Here is a 25,542-nt window from a genome sequence, read left to right as displayed (position 1 = left end):
TTAAAAAGCGGTGCACTGTTATTTGCCAAACATTAACTTGAAATGATCTACAAGAAACACCCAACAAGCCCAAAAACTACATAAGGGCAAACAAAACAAAAAAAAAAAGCATAATTACAGTTGTAAAATCTGCAAATAGTGTTTTTGTAAGATGAAAAGAAACATGAATCTCTCAGAATACACAGCTGTGTTGGCAGTTCCTTAGAACACTCCTGAAAGCAACAGCTCAGTGAGAACAAATGTGCAAAGAAAACAAATACTGTACAATATTTGTTAGAAAAAAGTATTGCAGTTTTGTTTTTTCCCTCTGTCACACAGGGTGAAGTTAGATTTGCCAAAAATCTGCTTAGAACACAGCTTCTTGCCAAATATGGTTTCAGTTAAAGACATAAAAATGGCAGCCAAACTTTAAACTGAAACAGTTGGTTGTAAGCCTGAACAATTTTAGGAGATATACTGGCTTTATAAAATGTAAGATGAAAAAACAATTGACTATAAATGAGAACTGAACTGAGCGACCCATCGTGTTCCAAACAGAAAGTACCCACTGGCTCCAAGAAGCCAAAATCCTATAGACCTTTTTTGAGAAATAAACAGCAGTCGTTACATTTTTCAGAATACCCATAACCTTTTTTAACACATTGTTGCTACTCCTAAATGTTTATACATTTGCTTTATTGCAAGTTATTCAAGTAATATACTCACCTTTCAGATGCTTCAATAAAAGTATGAGCTTTCAACTTTGAGCTGGCCCCCATGTTGAATGTTCAAAGCATTTGATTGACAGATTATTCCAAACTCAGAGGTAGGGCTGTAGGCTTCCAACAAGCTCACTCCTGATAAGTTTGAGTGGTTTCCATGGAAATGTTACCCAAGACCGATATTCACTGCTTAATGATTTCATCTGGCTCAAACATAATCGTATGGCAAAAAAATGGCACTTGAACTGACTTTTTTTCATTGGAGCTAGAGGCAAGTGATTTTCTATGGGTGATGTCACACTCAGTCCAGTTCTTATATACAGTCAATGATAAAACTCATAAAAAGGGTTTACTATACCTTCTGTATTTAATTTTTATTTTTTGGTCTTCCTTTAAAAAACTTGACCTGGAATTAATTAGACTGCAAAAGTAGTGTTCGACATGTTAAAAATATGGTAAAAACCTGTCATTGAAATGTAACATATAATCAATGTAAAATGACTTAGTTTAATGTTTTTGTTAACATTTACACTCCCATAATTTAAAGCAAAACACCCCTAAAAAACACAAAGCTGTCAATAATAAGTAAGTGCTTGAGCAAACATGTGGACCGCATGGTGCAGTTCATCTGTTTCACTGACCCAAAATTAAAGATGTGTGTGTGTATATATATATATATATATATATATATATATATATATATATATATTGGGAGCATTTTTCATTGAACATTTCAGTGATTCTTAGCACATCAATGTGAAAATAATTCACAGAAAGTGACATGTGTTTACCGGCAAAATACTTGAAATACACAATGCATTTGCAATAAACACAATTTTAAAAATCTACATCTGAGTTTCCACTGTTTTGTAGAATGACTAAGCAACTTTTACTCTTCTCAAATCTTTCCTGAAAAATCTTGTTTATATTTGGTATTTCCCAGAGGACACTGATTAGTACACCATAGGATGTTCCTTAAAGCTGTATTAGACAAAGTTTTTATTTTTTATTTTTTTTATTTGCATATCATCAAGCCCTGAGCTTATCAATTGACTGAGCATTGACAGTTCTGACAGTTGTTTCTCAGTGTGGAAATTTGTACTGAACAGCAGTGGATGCAGTTTATTTAAGGTTTCGTTGCTAAGAAACGTTTTGAGCAAATGTCTTATACTTTATATATTGTTTGGGATAAGGCCATTTTCATTTTATCTCACACATGTGAATTAGATTAAATATAATTTTAACCTTGTACTTCTCAAGGACCAGCAGTCTGGAGTTAACATGTTTGACGCAGATCAGAGCCTATCCAGTAGATTCTTTTTCCTCAACTATCCATACATTTTTGCAGCATTATGTTTTCAAAGAGAAGGCTGTGATTTGACTAACAATATAAGGAGTACTATCAGTGCAATACCTATAACCGTAACCACAGAGTCAATGTCTATTAAAGGCTGTAAAGACCATGTTGCATTTGACCTAGTCTCTTTCTCCGACATAATATTGTGCCCCATCTGTCATTATTGCCCTCTGTATCCTGCACACATCTCTTCATCCCCTCCCCTGTCCTTTTACTTTTTTGTCCCCACTCCCCTCCCGTTTCTTTGTCATCAAAAATCTGACAGGAAAAAAAAACAAAACACTTTCATCCCTCGTCTCTCTGCAGCCTTCCCCCTTCGGTAGAGTTGACTATACTTCTTCTTTATTTATCCAGACCTGTCTTTCAAAGGGGGTATTTTTCTTGTCCGCTTCACTTCTTCTCTTCGCCTTGTGCCCTGACTGAAATGTGAAGAAAACCTGGCAGAAGAGTGTAGAGAAAAGGGAAGGCACAACAAGAAAAAGCCTCTTTCTTGAAAGGTGAACTTTCTCATCAGAGGCAAAAACATTAGGCCAGGAAATTTTCCAGTGAGGAAGGAGGCTTTGACTTAGTCTTTGCAAAAGCATTGAAGTTAAGGAAATTAGTGATGTGACACAAAGTACATCTTCCCTGAACATGAACATACAGAGCATGACATCTGCTACAAGTTAGAAATTGAAGTCTGAAAACTTTCATCTAAGATCCAAACTCATATAAAAATTACCAAATGTATGAAGTTACACAAAAAAATCCTCTCTTTTTTTCCCCCTATAGACCCTTGGTGAGAAGCTAAAAAAACTGGGACGGTTTACAAGTCATGCTCAATCAAGAATGCAGACATTTATGTCAAATTTCATGACAAATACGTCGTTAGCAGCTGTAGTATTTTACAAATAGGACTTATGAATGTCTTAAAACCTTGGCAATAACATGAAAGACATTTCTCACGAAAGGACAAAAATGGTCAGAGAAGTGCTGTGAAAGAGAGGACTCTGAGGACTCTGGATGAAGTTGTATTACCAACAAAATGACTTCAATGGATACAAAAGCTGCAAAAAAACAAAAAAAAAATCTATGAGAGGGAAATGCATAAAACAGAATGAAAAGGTGATTAAACTAATATTTGTAAATTTAATTAATTGCAATCATACAGATGGAGAAACAATAAAAAAAGAAAAAAAAAAACTATAAATAATGAGATAGAGACAAGCTCGCAATGCAAGATGGGCATTTCATTCTTTGTGCCAAAGCTGCTATCCTAAAACTATTTCCTGCCCTTTAGCCTCAAATGAAACCATATTTCTGGCTGGCAGAGAACACAAATACAACTTAGTTTTATTGCTGCCTTATTTTCCAAGATTCTGTCTTGGGATTGGCCAGGAGTTTGCTTAATTGGACCCCTACTGTTAGACATTTACAACTGGCGTAAACTGGTAGAATATTGATCCGTGTTTAGAACTACTTGGATACAGCAGTATTGCAATAATTATGTACGATAAAGACACCTGACAGCCACAAACAAATCAAGTTAGCTACATTACAAGAGACTACCTTCAGTTCATTTAATTGTACAATAGTAGTAAGTTTTGAAATTATTTTGCCTCAGGCAGGGAAAAAAAGTCATTTCACAACAGCGCAACACTATGTGTAATTTAAATGGGAAAATGGTATTTCAAGTAAAAATGGACAGGCTTTCTGAGAGGTTAACAAAGTACTGGGCAGCTTGGGTTGGTAACAAATCAGCATTATTACAGAGGTCTGTAAGAGTCCTAAACCTCTAGCAAACCTTCTATTTCAGTTGTCCTGCACATTTAGGGAAAGGCTGATGTTGCTCGCAAGTATTTACGTGCAACCAGCACAAAAGGTGATGGAAATTCATGTTTTTACGGCTGTGTCCGTATTTGGTTTTGCTTAGTTCTGTTCTGTGTTTTGTGTATTGATTTGTATCAAAGTGGGACTTCTGTGGTTTTTGTGGATATTTTTGTTTGTATGTCCATGTGGGATTATTTTCAGGTGTGCTGGGAAGGGTGTGGCCTCCCATTGGACCCAACCTGATGGAGGCAGCCTTTAAATGCACCACATGGACCTCCGGTCTGTGAGAAGGGAGCCTTGCAGCAACAAGTCTCCACTGCAGCATGTCCCCTCTTCGCCATTTTGTTTTGGACTCCACCACCTGTTTAGTTGTGTTGCACTTTAGTGTTGTGTTTTAGTATTTTGTAGTTTTTGTGGTTTTGTGCCCACTCTGTTTAGTCTTTTGGTTGTAGTTATGTTAAGTAAAGCTGTAGGGGTGAACTGCCTTTTTCTTTAGTGTTTTGTCCTTGATTTCCCTTTTCTTTCATTTAGGAAAGATTACATGTTTCAGTTAGGGGGGAGGGTTGTTTGTTATTTTGGCCTTGGTTCACCCTGAAGCCTTTTTGCTTCACTTTTATTTATTGTTGGTTGTTGTTTGTTTATTTTTTAATAAAAGTGTGTCATTTTTGTAAGGAGACATTTGTTTGTATTTCTTCATTTAAATGGGGTGCCCAAAACTTTATTTTTTATGTTACGCCCCTTGACGTACTCCTAGACATTAAAAGGCGCGTAACAATGTTGTCCAAACTTAAGAGATACAACCAACCATAATCCTAACCTTAACCCTTCCTCTGGGTCTGTGCAGCCAAGGAAAAGGTTTAGGGCTGACCGCACATATTTCAAAATAATATGTGAATAGTCACTTTCTTAGGGAACATTTAACCAAAAATGTGCAGATATTGCTCCACATCTTACTCAAATGTAATTGGGACTTCGTCTCTCAAAGCCTTTCCTCTGTTTAGATGATAAATGAAGAAAAAAATAATCAATAAAGTCCATAACTGACAATTTTAATGTAATATTAAAAAGAAAATGCATTTATTTAAATAAAAACTAAAGTTCAAATGTAACCATACACAAAAATTATATGTAAAATGAAAACATTATATAAATATTATTTTTGTAGCCAAAAAGCTCAACCCAAATCGTCTAAAATTCTGAGAGAAAAATATAGTTAAAACATTCTGGATTAAAGTGTCGAGGACAAAATACTAAATAATTACATGTTTTTGGTGGACTTCTATGTTTTCTGATTCTTGTTCTTCTTAGATCTCCAAACTGAAAGCATCACTGATTGCTGCTGGGGAAATAAACCAAAACAAGTAACACAGCCCTACTTTAAGAAAAAATCTGTACTGAACCATCACTTTTGATCAAAGGCAGGCATTTTTTTAATATTAGAGCATTCTGGGGTGCTTTCGCAACACAAACAATAGAAATAAACTAAATAAAGGCACTCATGCCTGTTAATCTTGCAGGAATGTCAAAACGATTGGTCTACAATCCGACCAACAGACATTTTGTGTTTACAGTTACAATTAAGAAGGGCCATAAAGGGAGCTTTAAAAAGCATGAGGGGTAAACAAGAACATGGAAGGATGCAAGTCACAGAGCAACATGAAAGATACTGAGCTGCAGAGAGGGAACAAGGGAAGGGAGGAGAGGCAGTAAGAGTGAACTAAGTGGAAGGAAAGTGGATGTTGCCACTAGTCCCTCCTTTAGGGCTGAAGTTTATCTGCATCACCAGACCGGCATTGGTGCGCCAGGGAAACCCACCGACCCCAGTGTGTTTCAGGAGGCAGAGCTCTAAGCACTCGTGCTGATTTTAAAGAGAAGATAATACGAACACCATCACACATATATACATGCACACAACAAACTTAAAGACAATCAACTTTTGATCTTTAGTAAAAGTGTTCCCAGTGATCTTTTACTTATAATTATGCAATTTTAAGCCACATTTTTTTTTTCTGTTGTTTTCTACTAGTTTCTACAGAGCGGTGGGAGTTCATTGGAAATTCGCCTCTCAGATGTAGGCGGGACCATGGGTGCAGAGTAGGCCCACCCCTACTTTTCCTCATCCATCTGTATAAAATCTCTCATAGCTTACAGCCCCTCACACCCCTAACCAAAAATCACTGCTGCAACAAGAATAACAAAAATAGTGAGCTATATTGGAGCTATCCAGCCATACTTTTGACCCAGGTACTAGATCAGACGAGGAAAACAAAGTCGTACCTGGATTTATATTTGTCTCCAAGTGCATGCAGAATGTAGCGGAGCAAGGAGCTTCCGGTTTGCCGTTGTAGTTTTTTACATCCCACCTAAATGCAATTTGAAACAATGCTTTTTTCGTCTCCACCTGATTCCCAAGAATTTGAAAAAATAAATACTCAGAGATGCAACTTTAATCTTAATTTTCTACAAATATGTCTTCCGTCATCAGTAAACTGCCGCAAGAACACCACCAAAAAAAAAAAAAAAAAGATTTTCATTGGAACAGGTCTTTCAAGGATCTTACTAGCTCTGCTCCACAAAATCAACACCGGCAGCTTGGTAACAACCATTGAGAATCTGCACAGCATGTCTTTTGGGGAAACAACTGCCTCAAAAAAGTATAAATACATTTCCAAACCACAATAAATTAGCAACAAATAAAATAAATAAATAAATAAATGAACAATTTACAAAAATCTAAATAAGACCAGTTAATTCTTAACCGATATTACTTGCTAAGCAGCTGGCCTGACTACATAAATGAAATCATAATAATTAACAACTCACCTGGTTTCTGTCTTTTAACCCTAACTATCAAGTCCCACAATGCAACTTGATGGAACAGTTCTCTTTTTACAGTGAAATATCAAACCCTAGTTGTCCAAATTTGTCATGAATCAGCTCTTACGCAGAGATGCTTTGTCATGGAGTTCCATATTTGTTTTACTCATGATTTGTGGACAAGTTAACGAGGTAGAAAAGTCAATTTTCACTGGGAAGAGAGGGGGGAGGGGGGTGACAGCCATTTCCTTATTGCCCACTAGTTTTCTTGTTGATCACCAACTGTGATCCATCAATGCATCATTACCAGTTATCTTTACCTTTTCTTCTACAATGATTCCGTACACAATGTCCTGCAGGAATTGACCCATGATTATCTTTATGAAGACAACCAAACGATCATATTTTCTTATGCTCATATGGGGAACAAATAATATTTTTAAGAGGGTAAAGCAAAGGTGATGTACGCAGTGAGATCAATAGTATAGGAAGACATCATTTAATTTGATCCCATTCCACCATCCCCCACACTCAGTCCATTGAGATCTACTCACTGCTTTGGAGGGTACTCTTGACTGTGACAGGCAGCCTGTCGATAGCACACACTGGTCAAAGCGTGTGGCTAATCCAGCAGCCAATCAATGATGAGATAAGGAGGAACCGTCTCTTGAGGTTGCTGCCTCAAAGTGTCTTCTTCTCTTGTGTTTCATCTGGGTGCAGAACTAAAGTACACCTACGATAAAACAAGATGGGCGAGTGTGATTCCTGCTGTGAAAACAGAAATAAACAGAAGAGAGTGCACTTTGTTTTTTTTGATGCAGTAAGCATCAAGAGAACCTGAAACCAAAATGCTCCATGAAATGCTTCAAGACGTGCCGCAGCCTAGATGCTCTTTTTGTCAACCGATGCACCTTTTTGCTGCAAGCTAAATGACCTGGTGCTGTCAGCTCTTTGTCTGTTACTTTGGTCCCTGACTAACCCTGACTCAGCACTGGCCAAAGGAACAGAGAAAGAGAAAATGAGTGTTTGTGTGTGTGATTGTGTATACAGCAGAGTACAGGAATCAGAAGAGAAAGGTGAAAATGAAATCTCTGAACAGTCCATGAAAGGCCAAATTCAAAGGAAAAAACTTGGCTGGTATGTTTTTTTTTCCAAATGGACACCATACATCCCCCTTGGTAGTCTTATAACGATGTCTATTTAAGACACAACCTGCCCCCCCCAACACAACCATGACCTAAGTTTAGTCTTGACATTGATTAAACAAACAATCATAGAAAATTACCTTGGATAAATAGAGATCAAGAAAAAAATATTTGGTCAAGGAATTTAGAGAGTCTGGAAGATGGTTGTATGCCTGATATGGTTTAACACCCACAAAATTCTTGATGCCTTTGATTCCTCCACTGATGCCCTTTGTTTCCCCTCTCTTTATTAAATTCATTGGCATGCGTCTCATGCCGGAACACACGCTATTCTGCCGTTGCCAAAACATCTGCCAACACAAACTGTCTGGTCCGATTTGAAGTGTACCACTCAGTAGAACTGGGTCTTTTTTTTCCCTCTAATTACACTTTTCCTAGGTGTAAAAAAAATTATATATGAAATAGTTTGGAAACTGTGAGAGAACAGGGTTCTATTTTAGATAAGAGTGTATTGGTGCTTGCATACTTTTTTTAGCTCAATTGGTCTGACAGTAAAAACCATCTCAAACACATGTCAAAGAAATAACTTAGATAACTTAGAGCTGTTTTAGGTCACAGCATCCTGTTGATCAGAAAGGCTGAACCTTGATGGAATTCCTACAGATATTACATCTCAAACCCTTTATTCTGAAGAAAATTTTGTATGAGGGCAAACCTTTTGAGCCCTTTACATCTGGGAATAGGGTCAGCAAAAAGGGTTTAATCAAAAAAGTCATATTATTGTGGTTTTCTGATGGAAAGTGACCAATAATATACATATTGTGAAACTGAAATCATTTAAAGAAAGGAAAAAAAATATATAATGATACATTTCCCAAACAGTATGTCATGTATTGATAACACTCTTTGCTTTGTAATTTTTTTCTTTTTTTTTTTTAACCTTTCCACTGGTTGTGGAAACATTTCTTGACAGCGATTAAAGTTTTCAAATAATTTCCTGTTCTCATCTTTCTGGTCCAACATTCAAAGGACAATAATTGTCATTATTCAAAAGTAAATGTTGTTAAACATATAATATAACTATTTAGTAAATTTAGAATACATGTTTTTTAATCAAAATGTTCATTTTGAATTGTTTAAATAAAACACTGCTTTGTATCCATTTTAATTAAATCTTTGATTACAATTCTACAGCACAATCATGATTTTTCTGCTTGAGTTTTATTTATATTGTCGTCTTTGTGTACTAATGATTTGGTGAATGATGTGTTTTGTTTGGCTATTAAACCTAAGACATAGTATTTTAAGTTCTAGCAGCCCAGTAAATGTAATTACCACACTGACATAGTCATTTCTAGCTCAGCATGTTTTTTTCCATCACAATAAAAAGCTTGATTGAAAATGGCTGTTGTGGAAATAGCAAAAAAATACAAAAGAATCTCATGTTAATATCTGTTTTCGAGATTGTCTTGCATCTGTATAAAATAAACAACATATAACACCAGCTTTCTCATTATGTCTGCATTTAAAGAAAATACAAACTATTTGAAAATGACAAACTTATTCATCTAACCTTTGGTTTAGCTAAGATTTACCTTTTCTTTCTTGTCTTTTTTTAAGCTTCGACTGAGCGAACTCTGCTGTCCCTCCTTGAGCTACACTGTTGCATCTGTTGTCCGTTTGAGAATGAAAAACATATCGGCCAAGTTTTTTTTTTTTTTTTTTTTTTTTTTTTTTTTTTCAGGAACTCTTCAGAGCTTTAATTTTCACCTTTTCTCTTCTAAGGGTGAGCCCTATAGGGACAGGAACATATCTCAAACATTAAAAAAAAAATTTACAGTATTAAAATATATATATATATAGCAGCCGGTTTAGCTCGTGCTGGTTTGCAGCGCCTGCTGTCCGTGAAACCAGGGTTCGACTCCGGGCTGCTCCCTGTTCCCTTCTCTACCTCTGCCGGTTCCAAGCCCGGTTTGAGAAGGTTGCGTCAGGAAGGGCATCCGGCGTAAAACATTGCCAAATCTACCATGCGACTCGTTCGCTGTGGCGACCCCGGATGGGAGAAGCCGAAAGTGGAAGAAGAATATATATATATATATATATATATATATATATATATATATATATATATATATATATATATATATATATATATATATATATATATATATATATATATGTGTATGTTCTGACCCTACCATCCAAACGTTGCAGCAAAAATGGAGACTCATCTGACCAGACAAAGTTTTCTAATCATGTACTATCTGGCAATCTTTTTGTAAGTCCTCTTGGTGTCCCAAAACTTGGCAAAACTTTAGTACAAATGTATTTTTATTTCTTAGTTATTATGGTAGTTGGAGAAGGACCTTTACAAGTTCTGCAGCAAAGTGTGTCAAAAATTGCACAAAACGCAATTTCCTATTCTATAGCCTACTTGAACGCTGAGATCATCTCATTTTTGTTGTACATAAAGTTGTTTTAATTTCTACTAAAATCTAAATTAACTTTTCAACTGTTTTAGTGCTCTGATACTGTTATTTAAAAAAAAAGTTCTTCAGCTTTATTCTGTAAAAATTTATGAAAATAACCTGTTTAAAATTACCTTTCGCACTACATAGTAGGCAAACTAAAGCTTGATCCAGATTCTGTCACCAACACATGTTTAGAGTCGAAGGGTAAGTACAGACTCATATGTTTGGCCTTGTACCTGCAGCACACATGGAACATTAACAACAGAGTCATGGGGAGCCAAGGACACAGCTGTGCTGAACCAGCTTGTACCTTGATGGGACACAATGCTTTTTTTTTTTTTTTTTAACAATTATTTTTTTCTTTTTCTGTAGAACTAGTACATCATGACCTCAAGCTCCAACATCTCTCCAATCAGAAAATGGGATAAAGAACAGAAACTTTCAACTTTTTTTAAACATGTTGCTTTTTTATTCAAAAACTGAAATAAAAAAGCCACATTATTCAGAATTAAAAGAGAGCCAAATTGTGTTACTTTGTATACCAGCTGTGAAAGCTGCATACAGTTACTATAATTATGTTGTTTCTGCAGTCATTTGGTGCCATGACAGCAGTGTAATAATGAAGGCAAACCACTGTTATTCAGGTTTTGTTGGTAGTAAAAGCACAACAGCAGAAAAAAAAAAAAAGTCTACATTACATTTGGTCCAAAAGAAAACATAAAAGAGGTTATCAAATTTGATCTATGACAGTGAGGTCCAAAAGCAACTGCTTCCTTTGCTTGAGGCTAAATCTGCATCATCAGGGAGGAAGCTTCTAAGTCATTTCAGAAAAACATGCAACTTGACTAATAGCAGTTGCTTAAATTGCTCCAAGCAATGACTTCCACTGTTGTGTTATAAATTTGTTTGCTGCTTTTCCTTTTCTCTTGATGCACTTCATGACATTCTTACCCCGTTGTGCTTCAAACTCTATTCTGTCATAACATTTTTTTGACTTTCAGTGATTCAAACATTCCTATTCAGATGAAAGCCGTTTTTTTCTTAGTTTGCTTTCTGTTGAATAGGATTATTTTCAATATAAAATGTTTCCTTGAATGTTTTAAAACACTAAAAATAACTTGTCTAAAATATATAATTTTTTTAACTAAAGAAAAATACTTTCGTAGTTGTATTTTTAAATCAGGATAAACTCTGAAAAAACTTCAAAAACTGTTCTTGCTGTTCCAAAAGTGACTTTTCTTAAGCAAACGTTTTAAAATCAGCTGAGAAATGACTGTGTTCTCGAGACATTTCACATTGGATTGGCATTAAATGTTTTCAATTACATTTTACCAAGTGCAACCTCATGTAATGAAAACTAATTGTGCATCAATCAGGAGCATTAAATCCAGCTGAGAAATATTGTTTTAATTTTCTTTGTGCAGCTACAACAGCTGTGATCCATTTGGGGCAAGGAAGGTTAGGGTGAAGTGTCTGTATCTGGAAGAAAAACTTCATATAAAAAAGAAAATCCTATCTGTTTAAAATACCAAAACTGGTGGAACCATTTTGTGCCTTGCAGCATTTTAGTCAGTGACGTGCAGTCATGGGAGGCAGGTGAGGCTTTGTCTCACCTGCAAAATATAACTTTAAAAAAATACATCACTTGAAAAGGGTTAAATAAACTTTTCATTTTTACTAAAAATAAAAAGCATTTATTGTTTTTAGACATGTCCCATTATGATTACTTTTTTCTGTGTGGGGTTTCAACATTTTTTGGTAAAAAAACAAAAATAAATAAATAAATAAATAAAAGCAGCAAATTTAGGAATTTCCTGTTCAAACCCCTGTCAATGGTTCAAATACATGAGAAGGCAGCAGGCTGCCCATGCCTTACATGTGCCCAGACTGTGCCGCACACACTGACTGACGCATGTGCTTTACCAATTTGGTCTTTTCTATTGTTATAAAAGACGCTTTATTTTTTATGACTTCATTTTTCTGTTTCTCACCAACTGTCCTATTGGTGCCAGTTTGATACCCATTTAGTCTTTTTGTATCCAAAAATGCACATTAGAAATACAGTAGTTAAGGCACGCAGTACGCCTGCCTCAAGGCAGAGGACGCTAATGATCCCAGAGAACGGGACACCACGACTAAAGAATAATAGAATCTGCGGTAGCAAGTGAAGTGCAGCCATCCAATTGTTCTTTAATATTGTTTGGCATCATTTTCTAAATGGAGGATTAGGGGTTTAAACCCAGGAATTTGTGGAGACACGTCACTGGCAGTTTTCCGCATTGAGACCGAGAGTTTTAAAACTGAAGAAAGAAAAGGAGCACTTTTCAAATAGGTTATCCATGTGTTTTAGAAGGAGCGGCACATGGAATTTATTTATAGATATAAGTAAGTCCCTAATAACAATTGTAGTGATTTTTTTCCTCTATGCAACAGTTTGTAAACGGATGAAAAATGTTGAAATGAAATGTTAAACAGCAAACTTTAACTGTTGCCAATCAAATGGTGAATAAACTACTCTGTAGGGTTCACATGTTTTTAAAATATGACTGATGACATCAGTGCTTCACCAGCAGTGAACCTTGTCTCTGGTTTTGTTGCTATATTGGAGTCAGAGTCTAAAGTTTTCTTATAGATCTCTGCACAGACATGCTCTATTTACTTACATAGAAAATATGATAATTCAGAAGATTTGATTCTTTGTAGGGAATCAAGCAGACTTTTTTTTTCTTCTCTAATGCACAGCTTAAAAAGGCAAAAGACTGTGAAAGCAGGGTGGATTTATCAATCGTTTTCATTTCAAAAGTCTGCTTCTGGTGCCAAACATTACCAAGGTGATATGGGATGGACCAATTCTCCGTGACTATATCAAAGACCGTTGAAGTTGTGTCACAATATCTAGTTTATTTGACCCAAAAAGGGGATGTGCATTGCAACTCCCGCTTCAGAAATTTCAATGATTGCTCTGTGTCTCCAACTGTCAAAAAAAAAAATCCATCTATGAACATAAATAGACTGCTCTCTTGTCCTTTGGATGGAGTGAAGGAAGACGGTCCAATGATCTTTCAGTCTACAAATTGATCCTAATTATTGTATTTTTCACATGATAGGATGGACCAGACAATAGGATGAACCGTCAGCAAATGCTTTATTTTTGAACTCATCTCATACATAAGGTGCACTGAACTATGAGGCGGAACAAGCAAGACAAAAGTCAGTCAGTCAGACTCTCTTAACTGGGTTCACACTAACATTAAAACTTGTTTGTAACATGCTACACATTAGCTACGTTTGTGGTTTTTACGACATAACTCCCAGTCTTGTTTGCAACACGTCAACAAACAGACTGATACAGCTAAAACAAACCGTACTGTGACTATGCTAACTCCCATCCTTGTTCGTAACATAAAAAATCCAAACATTTTGACAGAGCGGTGTGTATCTCTCAACATGTGCTTTGACATCGGTAAGCACAACCAGAATCAATACACAAAAAGGCACTTAGGGATATAAGGCACTTTTTTTAAGCCTTCTTTGAAGGCTTTTTAAGTGTGCCATATAGTGCAGAAAATACAAAGTAAAGGAACTCTAAAAGTCTTTGTCAGTAAGTGTCCTCTACACTGCTAACAATACTCATATTACCAAAAGGAAATTGCTATAAAGTTGTACAGGTGAAAATGCTATATTGGTGCAACCAGAAAGAAAATACATCTTAGAGACAATATTGTTAACTTTAACAATATTTCCTTCTTTTTTGTATTTAGTTAGACCAACATTCTGTTGTCATTTTAGCAGGATATTATAGGAAAACAAACATAACATTGGATACAGCATTTTATTGTGTCAGTCACTATAAGACAAAAAGGTGAAAAGCATTAGAATCCCTTGTATTTTCCTTGTACAAGTAGCGCATCCAGTACAGTTTTGAGTGAAAATAAACTGTGTAGGACAAAAAGACATTGACCTTTAACAACTTGATTTGAGAGCCATACTTTTTCAAACACTCACAATCTAGTACACCATTTGTGCAGAAGTGGTTGTTGGGTTGTGGGGCCATTCCTATTAGCCCAGGCTGCCACAGCTGGCTGTCATCTGTCTTCTTTCACACTTTATTTCAGGAAGATGGCCTGACCAGTCCCTCATCACTTCGGTGAGAAAAACTAAATTATAATTGATTTACCTTGCATGATGTATACACCAGCTTCTATTCATCTGATAAGCTCAGGTGGGCACAATGGAAAATGAACGTGTGCTGAACCTCTGCATCCTAATCTGTTAAATAAAACCGACAGTATGAACTTTTAATTTGCGCTTAGCATGTAAGCCAACAGCACTCAGTCCCCTTCATCTTTCTTTTATCATTCTTTGCACACGTCTTCAGTGGCACACTTTGCGAAATTGAACATAAGGAAAAAGTGGGGAACACAAAATCAAATCCAATTACAGGCGTGATGAACCACATGTGTGCCCCTGGCGATAAGCCTGGGCAGGTTCCCCAAAAGACAACAACAGATGAACAACAAAACTGATTGAAATGGCAGCCCTTCAAACAACATCCACTCCCATTGGAGCGCAGCTAAACAAACCTCCCTCCCATTGGGAGGGCAGTAATGGGCAAGGCAGAGTAGTTTTGAAAGCTGAGGAGAAAGCTGTTTCACAAATTAATGTAGACTACCCAGTGTAGTTGGGCCTGCACGAAGGGAAAGGTGGGGATCAGGATCAGGTCCAAGTACACTCACTTTGCAAAGGAACTTTCTTCTCTCCAAGTTTTAGGTTGCTGCACTTTTAACGTTTACTCATTGCTTGTTATATATTTAAAAAAAAAGAATTTGCAGCATGTACTGTACAGTAAACCCTTGTTTTTCGCGGGGGTTACGTTCCAAAAAGAACCCGTGATAGGCAAAATCCGTGAAGTAGAAACCTTTGTTTTTTCTTACAATTATTATACAATTAAATACTCTGTTATACATTGAAAAGAAAGAACAGACCATTTTACAGGCTCAAGCATTTGTTTCACAAATAAAAGTACTTTAGAAACGTTTTTTTTAACAAATAACTTCTGTAATGTACTGTCAAATAATAATTTTAATCAACAATGTGAATAGAAGGCTTCAAATCGCGGAGATTAGCCCCGCCCACCGCGACCCAAGAGTAATTGGATAAAACAGGAGAAAATTTAAAATGATTATAAAAAGATACAAAGTACAGTGGGACAAATAGTGACTCGGGTGTATTTTACTGCTCTACAGACTGAGCTGCTGCATCCTGACTCCGCTCTGCAGTGTTTTCTTCTTTTGAAGCCCACGGTGCAGCTGTGTTTGTTCGGGAGAAGAACATAGTGATAGGCAGTTGTTGTTGCTCTTTTTTCTATGGGTTTTAGAGAAACTCGAAATTGCAAGAGAATTTGCACATACGTACTGTAAATTTGGCAAGCTGATTTACGTATGTGTACATATTAAACTGCAACGTTATTGACGCACAGGTAGAGAAGAAGCGGAGTGACTTTTTAGCCAGTCAGAATGCAGAACACAATGCATGATGCAAATCCGTGAAGTAGCGAAACCATGAAAAGTAAACCGCGTTATAGCAAGGGATCACTGTATTACATTGACAAAGACTGTTTAAAATTCATCACCACTTATCAACCAAGAGTTCAGTATTTTACAAAAAAAACAACAAAAAAAATTGTTTAAAAAACAAAAAAGTCACAGCCCTACAACGTTGCAAACACGTATTAATCTGATTTGCTCATTTCACTAAAATGCCAAAATACTTAAATTCAACTGACAGTACAGCAACTGCAAATGGTTTACTTGGTTTGTTGTAATTTCATTACTAACCCGGTTTATTCTGACATTGTTTGGCCTCCAGTGTATTTACCAATAAATGAGAACTGGAATGAGGGAGTATGACGCCACCCATAGAAAATGGCTCACTTCTGGCTTAGACAAAATGAAGATGTATCATTTGCTGATTTTTTTCTGGACAAAACAGCCAGACAGCGTCAGTAAGCAGCGATTGATCCACGTAGGTCTGAGTCATTGTTTGTATGGTAACGACTTTGCCCAATTGGGAGTGAGCTTGTTGGAAGGCCACACCCCTACCAAAGAAAGCAGGCTCAAGAGAATCTGTCAAACCAACGTTGAGCCAAATTACTTTGTTCAGTATGTGCAAGACTGTAGTTTCAAATCGAAAATGAAGTGATAAGAAAATCTTCATCTTAAAACGATTTTTTTTTACATGGGATATCTCAGGTTGCCAACAGTTCCCAACAGATTCAAAGATCACCATGATTATTATTAATATTTTTTTTTTTTTTGGTTTTTGCACACTTTATCAGCATTAGTATTTCACCTGCAGCAACAGTTTACCTAAAACCTATACTACTGCTACCTAGCAAGCCACAAATTTGAGTCTTGTGAGCAGGGTGGATTCATATACTGTAGATTGGGTATAACATCACAAATCAGGCAAGGTGGATCCATATGTTATCGAAAATTCATACAGATAAAATAAGCCTTGTCTTCTATACCTCCACACTTCAGAGAAAATATTGGTAACCAATGAAATTCTGATATTTTTACATTAACTGTGTTAAATACTCCAAACCAATTCAATTCCAACAATTACTTTTCTGTAGAAGTAAAATACATGACTACACAGAAAACTAAAGCTCTATAAACTGCTCCTATAGCATAGTTGCTAACTTGCTCTTTCCAGTTGAATCAGCTGGATTGAATTTCAGACACTAGTGAGTTCTGTCACATATGCATATTCATTAAGAAATGCCTCAACGGTGACAGTGAAAGATCTGTTAAATCCATATTTAAAACTAATAATTTTGGAAATGAATTGCTTTAGGGAGGCTGTTTGCACAGTACCGATTGTGTGTGGAGCACTTCAGGAGACACTGTGCACTATCACCAGGGGATGTGAGGAAAGCTCGACTCCTTAATTTAATTGGCAATTATATTAGCGCTTCAGCTCATCTGAGTACAACATAGCAGTCAAGTCGAAAATAATCATGGACTCAAACCTAATATGTAAATACTCCCAGAGGGACACAACATATTCACAGAGATGCAGAATGCCGACATAGAGTCAGACATGGGCAGGACTAGAAGCAGAGATTAAAAGTTCCAATGGGTTGACCAAATTTATCAAACATATTAAATATAATTTGCAAAATACCAAACTGCGTAAAATATTGTGATTTTGCAGTTTCAAACTTTTTACCCCTTTGTCTTGTTCATCGATGTCACACCAAAGGCATAAGAACGTATGACAAGAGACCCACAAAAAGGCCAAGGAGGAGGTAGAGAACAAAGGAGATGGAAATAAGTTTTGGATCTGTGCACTTTATGAATAACCCAAAAGACGTGTATTGTGTGAGTATGAGTGTGCAGAAAGCTTCATGCTCAGGGAAGTATAAAGATACTGATACTACGTATTTAAAATTCATATTTAAAGTTATGAAAAGCGAATGACAGGTGTGCTCAAATCCTGCCTGGCCGAGAGGGACTTCAAAAATGGGCCCTCCTTACGGAATTGTGAAATTTCTTTATTTTTTCCAAAGTAAGAGAAACATCAGGGAGGCATCTTGGAAATAAAAATGGGAGAAGTGCCCTTCAAGGTCAGACAGACAGAAATGAAAAAGCAGTCTGATTGTTAAATCGCAACGCGGCGAGAGCCCTGCCAAAATCGGGGTCACCACGAAGATTCTTCAAAAGGAGACAGTCGGGATGGCGGCAGGTAAAGCTGGTAAGGAGACTTATTACACATCAAGTGAGTAAAAAAAAAAAAGGTTCAACCTGAAACGCTGTCAAAGAATAGTGGAGATAAACAACAAAAAAGGTATTTTTTTTAGGGGACTCAAGCAAGAGTCTACTTGTGCAAAACACTTTAGCCATAATAACATTAGCTGAAATAACAAGAAGACTAAAAATGGGAAGAAGAAAAAAAGGAAAATAGATGTGAAGGAAATAAGTACTTTGACAAAAAAAAGACAGCAGTCTTCTTGTCGATTCTTCCCTCTGACACGGACCTTTGAGCAAAGAAAAGAGGATGGTCGAGGTCACCGGCTTTCATGCCAATTTGGCTTTAATAATGAGGGCAAAAAAAGAGGGAGAGAAAGAGGGGATAGAGAAAAAGGAGGAAAGTGGAGAAAGGGGAGAGTTCTGAGAATTAAAAGGAAGCTATTGATGTCTCTAGCTCCAAGGCGCTCCTTTTACCCAACTTCTAATTCAGCATTTCACACACAGCACACAGAGGAAACAAATTAGAGGGGCAAGGAAAGGAAAAAAGCTGGAAAGCACAATACATTTCTGCTGTGTACACAGAGAAGCTGCTGGAGACTAGGTGAGAAAATTGAGAAAAACACAAACCAAGGGATGCTGCGTGTAAAATAGAAAAAGTGCTCGAGACATGAAGATTAAACAAAGGGATTATGTTTTATCAAAGCGTTCTTATTGGCATCAGGATCGTGGTGCAACGCAATTAAATCAGTCTGACTACTAAAGAGAATTCATCAACCCGAGGACTCTTTTAACTTGCCTTTCAATGCAAACTAATCTACAGTCTGCTAAGAGTAGAAACACATTCAGATCCAACACTAGGAATACCAGGTCTCACGAGGAAAATAATTGACCAGTGATCTTCAGATCAAATGATGGAAAACGCACACAAAAAAAAGCAAGTGCTAAAAATACAACCAGTTAATCATAAAAAATGCTTGCCTATTGAAAAATTTTACCAAAAAAGTTGTATCCTGATAATCAAAACAAGCTTTGTGTTTATTTCCTTTTAACGAAAAAGCATCAATGCTATACTCTTCGGGTCAGTGTAGGATCAATGGCATACTCTTTGGGGGAAATATATATATATATATATATATATATATATATATATATATATATATATATATATATATATATACACAATTCTCAAAATTCAAACATTTGATCTATCATTTACTGATTAATTTATAATTTACAGTTGTCACTAGTGGATTTGACATTTTTTTGGTCACACATTAAAACTCAAATTTACTGTCCTTGCAATAGAACCCCAAATATGGTTTATTTTTATTCATTTTCTCCCCAAGATATAATAGCTGAGGTGACTCAGGTGTTTGGGGACTTGCTTTTGTTTTAGCCAACTGCTGTTATCTTTTTCTCCTTACCTCACACACACGCACACAGAGATAAATCCACAAATGTTTGATTTATGGCCGGTTAGTCCTCACATCGCAGATTAATTTCCACACATTTTATTTTGTCCATGAAGTCCTTTCATCTTAACAGCAGTAGAGCCAAACACAAACGCACACCTGTGCCCATGCAGCCGTGCATACAGTCACCTGCACACAAACACACACCCACACCTACACACAGATTTATGACCACTGCAAATCCTCAGCCCAGCCTGATAGCACTGACCGCAGACATAGCGAGACAGAGAAGGGTAATTTCATCCACTGAAGGATGAGTAAATGCTGATAAGGCTCGGCTCTCCCTCTTTCCCCTTTTGTCTTCTCTCCTCACATCTCGTCTTACACCTCTCTTTGCCTCAGTGCCTTTAATCTCCTCCTGGTCTCCTCCTTTACTCGCTTTTGTTAATGCCAGGGAAGACATCATACATCCATGCTTTCCCCTCAGTCAGTTCACCCACTCTCAGGATTGCAGTCTTTAAAGCGCAGTACGGTAAGATTTATTGTTTAACGTGGGAACCTGTAACTGCTTATTTATCCCTCCAACAGATCTATGTAAAAACTAGGCGCATCATGAGGGCTGAAGGATAGTAAGGAAAATAGCACAGCATGTTTGGTGACACTAAACTCTCTTCACACAAAAAATATATATATATATATATATATATATATATATATATATATATAAATTATAATAGTATGTCTGTTGAGACCAGACGAAATGTAAGCATTGTTTAACAAAAAGTAATACAACTTTTACATTAAATGTGCAATGAAGCTTTCATCTTAATTCCCTTCTCTTTTCTCCACTACAGGTTTGTCAAATCCTATGAATCAATTCAATCATCATTTAATGCATTTTAAAAGCATTCCCGTTGTATTTTAATCATGATTATAAAAACTTGTGTCGTTTTCTAGGACATAGTTTCTAGAGGGCGGCAGTAGTTCATTACAAAATTGCCTATGAGTGGTGGGGGGAACTGTTCGATTGAGCCCACTCCCATTCCCCGACATCTATCTGTTTACACTCTCGCCTGCTAGCTTACAGCCCCTTTACAACCCCAACCTAACTTTAGCACAGCTACAAAAATGGCGAGCAATATTGGAGCTATCCAGCCGTACAGTTTTGGGCCAGGTGCCAGCTCAGACGAGGAAGACAAGGACATTAATGCATCTATTCGTCTGCAAGTGGATTCATTGGAACGGAGCAGGGAGCTTGAAGCCTGCCGACTGTAGCACACCAGAAAACCTTTTCCAACTGTATTTTATCATCTGCTCCTTATTCACAACAATTAGGAAAAATAAATTATTAGAAATAGAATTTTGACCTTAGTTTTTTCTGTATGTATGTCCCCCATAATCATGAAAAGGCCTCAAGAATATGTTAAAAACTATAAAATATTATTTGTTAGACTGGGTTTTTATTAACTATTATCACAACTGTAAGCCAGGTATGGCCTGTTGGCAGAACCACTTCCTGAACTGCCAGCTTCACTATCTTTGGCCTCTCTTCCTGATTTATTTTCACGGTTGCAAACAAATTCCTTTGTCAGAAGTCAGAGCTCTGTCTCCCCCTCTGGTCATCAGTGGGAATCATCTCCAGAGTTCTAAATGTACTACATCTCCCAGAAACCCCAGTGTGCTGTTTCTGAGTGCTGTACACATAAATCTCTTTCACCAAATCATCAGAGCATACCTAAACACTGTACTGAGCCTCACTCAGTGCAGAGTATTGTTTGTGCCACTCTGCCTTCTTTATCCCTTGTGCTATCCTATGACCCCACCCTTACATTGATCTGTTATCCCTACCATGACAAAGGTGGACAAAGGTAAAGAGGATATCATGTAATCCATGGACACCAGTGAAGATCACAAATCATTGAAGAAAAAAGGTTCAGAGCACTGTCTAGTGGGTCTAGATGACCCAACTCCCAATGTTAAAGTGCCTAGGATAGCACAAGGGTTACAGAGTGTTATATCTGGATCTGACCTTCTGTTTCCTGACCCCGTTTGTCTGCCGCCTGCCCAAACATTTTGCCTGGATGTTGACTTCTCCTGTTTCTCCTTTGATGCTCCCATGCTCATTATTGACTCCTTCCTGCCTGACCCTGATTTAGCATTGAGGACTTTTAGCTGAGCTAATAAACCTGTTGCATTTGGATCATGCCGTCTGCCTGTTTTGTGACATTCGATTTCATGTCATGTCAGTTTTTTTAAGTTATTTTGATCAACCTTTTTGAAAATTACTCTCCAGTAGCATTTCCAGAAAGGTTTTTTGGACAGGTATGAAATAGGGCTGCACAATATATGAAACATTTATCGTTATGGCAATACCAGGTTTTGCAATACGCATATCGCAAAAGACGGAGGAAATTGCTGTAAATGGTTACCTTATGTGTACTAAAACAATATTATTGCAGCTTGAAATATTTAATGAATCAAATAAACTCCTTTATGCATTTGACCAATCGGATCGATCCCTTCATGTTGTTGACTAAGCAGATTCAGCCCTTTTAAGTTAGATGTTCGCCTCCTATGTAGACGAGGGTCATTTTATTTTTTTCTCATCCAGTGCACTGAAAAACAGAACCGGGTATGTTGGTGAAAACTTGATTATGATCCTACTCTTGAACCACAGGCTGGTCTTATTAAATATTTAGAATTATGTTCTACTTTTCAAACTGCAACGAAATTACGATAAATGAATTTGGTCAAATGGCAATAATAAAAAAACTAAATGAGAGGTCTTAATTTCACATATGGCGGAGACAAGTTATGCATGGCATTTACATTCTAATAAAACAGACTGTTGCGAATCTTATCAGTTACTAGGTTACAGCAAAGAACTTACTTGCTTCAATGCAAATACATACTTGTTAAAAACATGGAAATTATTTAAGAATGCAGTAACCATCTAAAATTTGTATTCGCCCAAATCTGTTCTTCTAAATGTAATCTAGCAGCTTTTTATTCCAGGCTTTAGCTATAAACCAACAAAACAGATTGCAGTAGGTTGTTGTTGTTGTGAATTACCGCTGCTAATTGTTCTTAGCAGCACTTCTGAGAGTGTGTTGAACTTAAACATCTGAGTTAATCTGGGGTAAAACCCCTCCATTATCTGACCTCATGTGCAGAGTGCAAATGCAAAACGTTTTTTTTTTTGTTTTTTTTTTACCTGGATAATAAAATTTAGATCCATCAGGAGCCATATCCAGCTCTTGGGCCTTTTTTTTGTAGTGTAGGAAGTATACTAACTGAATACTTGGAACATTTTACGTTTACCATATATAGTTAGTATATTAAAAGTCAACTTGAAGTATACTGCCTTACTTTTAGTATAGCCTAAGTAAACTTATATTACACCTAAAAAAAAGGTACTTTTTGCTGAGGGTACTTACTTTTGTGTGGGCTCCAGGGTTTGCAGGAATCTTTTCCAGCTCTTTCGGCATAAGCGCAAAGTTCACATTTGACTTACCCTCTGTCTACCAATGCCATGTTACTTTGATGTAAAAAACTATTTTGGTCAACAGTGTTTCAAACCTTCTGCTGCACAAACCTAACTCTGATCTAAAAAATAAATCTACATTTCTTTTCTACCTTGCACAGAGGTGTCTATCTTCAGTCCTAGAGGGCCACTGTCCTACTTGTTTTCCAGTTATCCCTGCCCTACCTACTGCTGATTACCTGAATTGGTCGTTTCTATAACAAGAAGCTGAAAAGACAGGGGTGTTTAAAAAAAAACAAGTCAGTGGCTCTTGAGCCCTGGAGCTGGACACCTCCAGCATACCCATTGGATGACATTGAGATGATGAGTTCCCCATTGGTGTCAGGCAAAGGTAGTCATGCCAGAGAAAGCCATGTTATACATTTTAAAAATTGACTCTGTGTTTTTTTTCTTTTTTTGTGTTTGCGATGTGCAAAAGTTCCCTTTCCTTTTTGACTTATTCTCACCCATTTTTCCAAGTCACGTCAAAGAATGAAAAAGTGTATAAAGAATGAAAAGTAAAAACAGGTCCAACTTGGTAGGCTGTTCTCAAACAGTGCGGGGAAATCATGTATGCTTCCAAATGTGATGGACCGAGAACCAAGAAGTTCCACAACTGTATGATTTCAATGCTGATGATCCCATAAAAATAATATCTATATATATTCAGGTTTTCTTGAGATAGTTTTGGGTTATTCACAGAAGACATGGAACAGCTGGACTGTGTGGTTAGGTGTTTATGTGTGCCTTTTGGTGTGTGTTTGTGTCTGAGCAATCCCTACTTCTCTGATGCATGTTCCCTTTTCAAACGCCTTCACAGACTGACCTATTTTCTATTTATTTCACATTTCTTTGATTTGTTTTTGCCCAAACAGTGAATGTTGTTATAACACTGACATTGAAAATTCTTCTGGCTGTGTTTCCTGAGATGTTTTTTTTTTTTTTTTTTTTGTAACTTGAGGGGAAAAGCACTGTCTGGCCAATTATCTGGTCATTTGAGTACGTTTACACGTAATCGCAAGAGACTGGATACTTAGTGGAAACTGTAGACAAGGTTTTGTGCCAAATCAAAACCTCCTCATTCCTACAAGGCGTGACTTTTCCCTTAGCCCATACTTGTACCTACTGAACACATACCGACTTACACACACAACAAATGCAGCCATGCACTTAAAAGAATACAAATTTCATTTGCTATTTCGATACCCCCCCCCCCCCCCAGCTGTGACATTAATGGCAACGTTTACACCTTATAAAGGTGCCTGCTCAGAAACACGCAAACACAAACACCCACCAATCTACCTTCCAAGCTCCCTGAAGCCAATTAAAATATTTCACAGCTGGGGTTTACCTTTAGGATTAGATGTGACACAAACACACTCAGAAGGACACGTATGCACAAACATGTGCAGCCACTTGGGTATTTTAAAATGGCAACTACATTTTTTTTTAAATTGTGGTTTACAGGTGTACCTGTAAAATGTATTGAAGCAGACAAATCAGATTTTCATGTCAAAGCAGGGGGGAAGATCACAGCTCAGAAACGTGGCACATAGAAACATGGAGGCACATGTGGGAAGTTTTAGATTGAGTGAAGTTACAGTTTTACACATTTTCACACTGCGTACAATAACCTCAATCCTATGTTAGTGATGCTTGGTATAGTTCAAATGTGAAAAGCCATTCTGGTTGCAATTTTATATCTCTACATATACGGTAGTTGTATAAGTGAAAGACAATGCAAAATCTGGTTGTGATTGTACTTTTTGTGTGGTAAAGTTTGGTTGTTTTAAATTGAAGTGAATGGTAACTGACATACCCACCTAGAGGCCTTTCCGACTTAGCTGATTCAGCTCCAGAATGTAAAGGATTCATGTGTATACTGGACCTAGTCCACACATCGTTATTTTTTTTATCCTTCCATCCATCTTCAGAACCTGCTGAATGTTTTTCAGGGTCACAGGGCTGCGGTAACCAACCCTGTTGGGGTATGGCCAGTATACCCTGAACAGATTGCCAATTTATTGCAGGGCTAAATGCACAACTAAGGGCAATTCATATTCACCAGTTAACCTATGCCGCCTGTTTTTGGACCATGACAGGAAGCCAAAGTGCCAGGCGAAAGCCCACACATGCATGGGGAGAACATGTAAATTCCACACAGAGAGGACCCCCCTTGGATTTGAAACAGGGCCTTCTCGCTGTAAGGCGAGAGCGCTAACCACTGTACAGTTTTTTTTAGTAACTTTTTCTGCCTATTTTCAGTTTATTTGTTCCCTGCCCCCATCTGGTGGCTCTGTTTGTCAGCTGCAGCACCTTGACGCTGGTCCCAGTGGTATCAGATGTATTTTAATTGTTCTACAGCGTTCATAAACCACATTCAGTATTTTTATCACTCTGGGCCAAGAAGTTGGGGAATATTGTAGCACTAGAGCTGAAAGTCAGAAGCAAGCTTTAAGTCTACAAATCAATTAATCAATCTTTATTGATAAAAAGCACAAACTATTTAAAACAGAAAAACTGGTGCTGAGCAAAAGCCCTCTTGAGGTTATT

The 25,542-nt window shown here is 37.1% G+C and overlaps 1 protein-coding gene across 19 annotated transcripts in view; it reads right to left on the bottom strand.

The window, feature by feature from the left end:
- The window catches only part of adgrb2 (adhesion G protein-coupled receptor B2), a 320,439-nt gene that overhangs the window by 237,810 nt on the left and 57,087 nt on the right, over window positions 1-25,542 (bottom strand). For 2 of the 19 annotated variants that reach the window (XM_023959844.1, XM_023959845.1), the window contains one exon: window positions 7,239-7,417. The exons of 16 other annotated variants lie outside the window; for them this stretch is intronic. The gene's annotated coding sequence lies outside the window, so the exon portion shown is untranslated. Of the gene's footprint in view, window positions 1-7,238; window positions 9,729-25,542 lie in introns of those variants that run through there. One more of the 19 variants, XM_023959846.1, reaches the window with a different exon arrangement.

The sequence above is a fragment of the Oryzias latipes genome, chromosome 11 (assembly GCF_002234675.1).
Source record: "Oryzias latipes chromosome 11, ASM223467v1".
NCBI lineage: Eukaryota > Metazoa > Chordata > Actinopteri > Beloniformes > Adrianichthyidae > Oryzias > Oryzias latipes.
The sequence above is the reverse complement of the archived record's forward strand: the minus strand, read 5'-3'. Positions and strand labels throughout refer to the sequence as shown.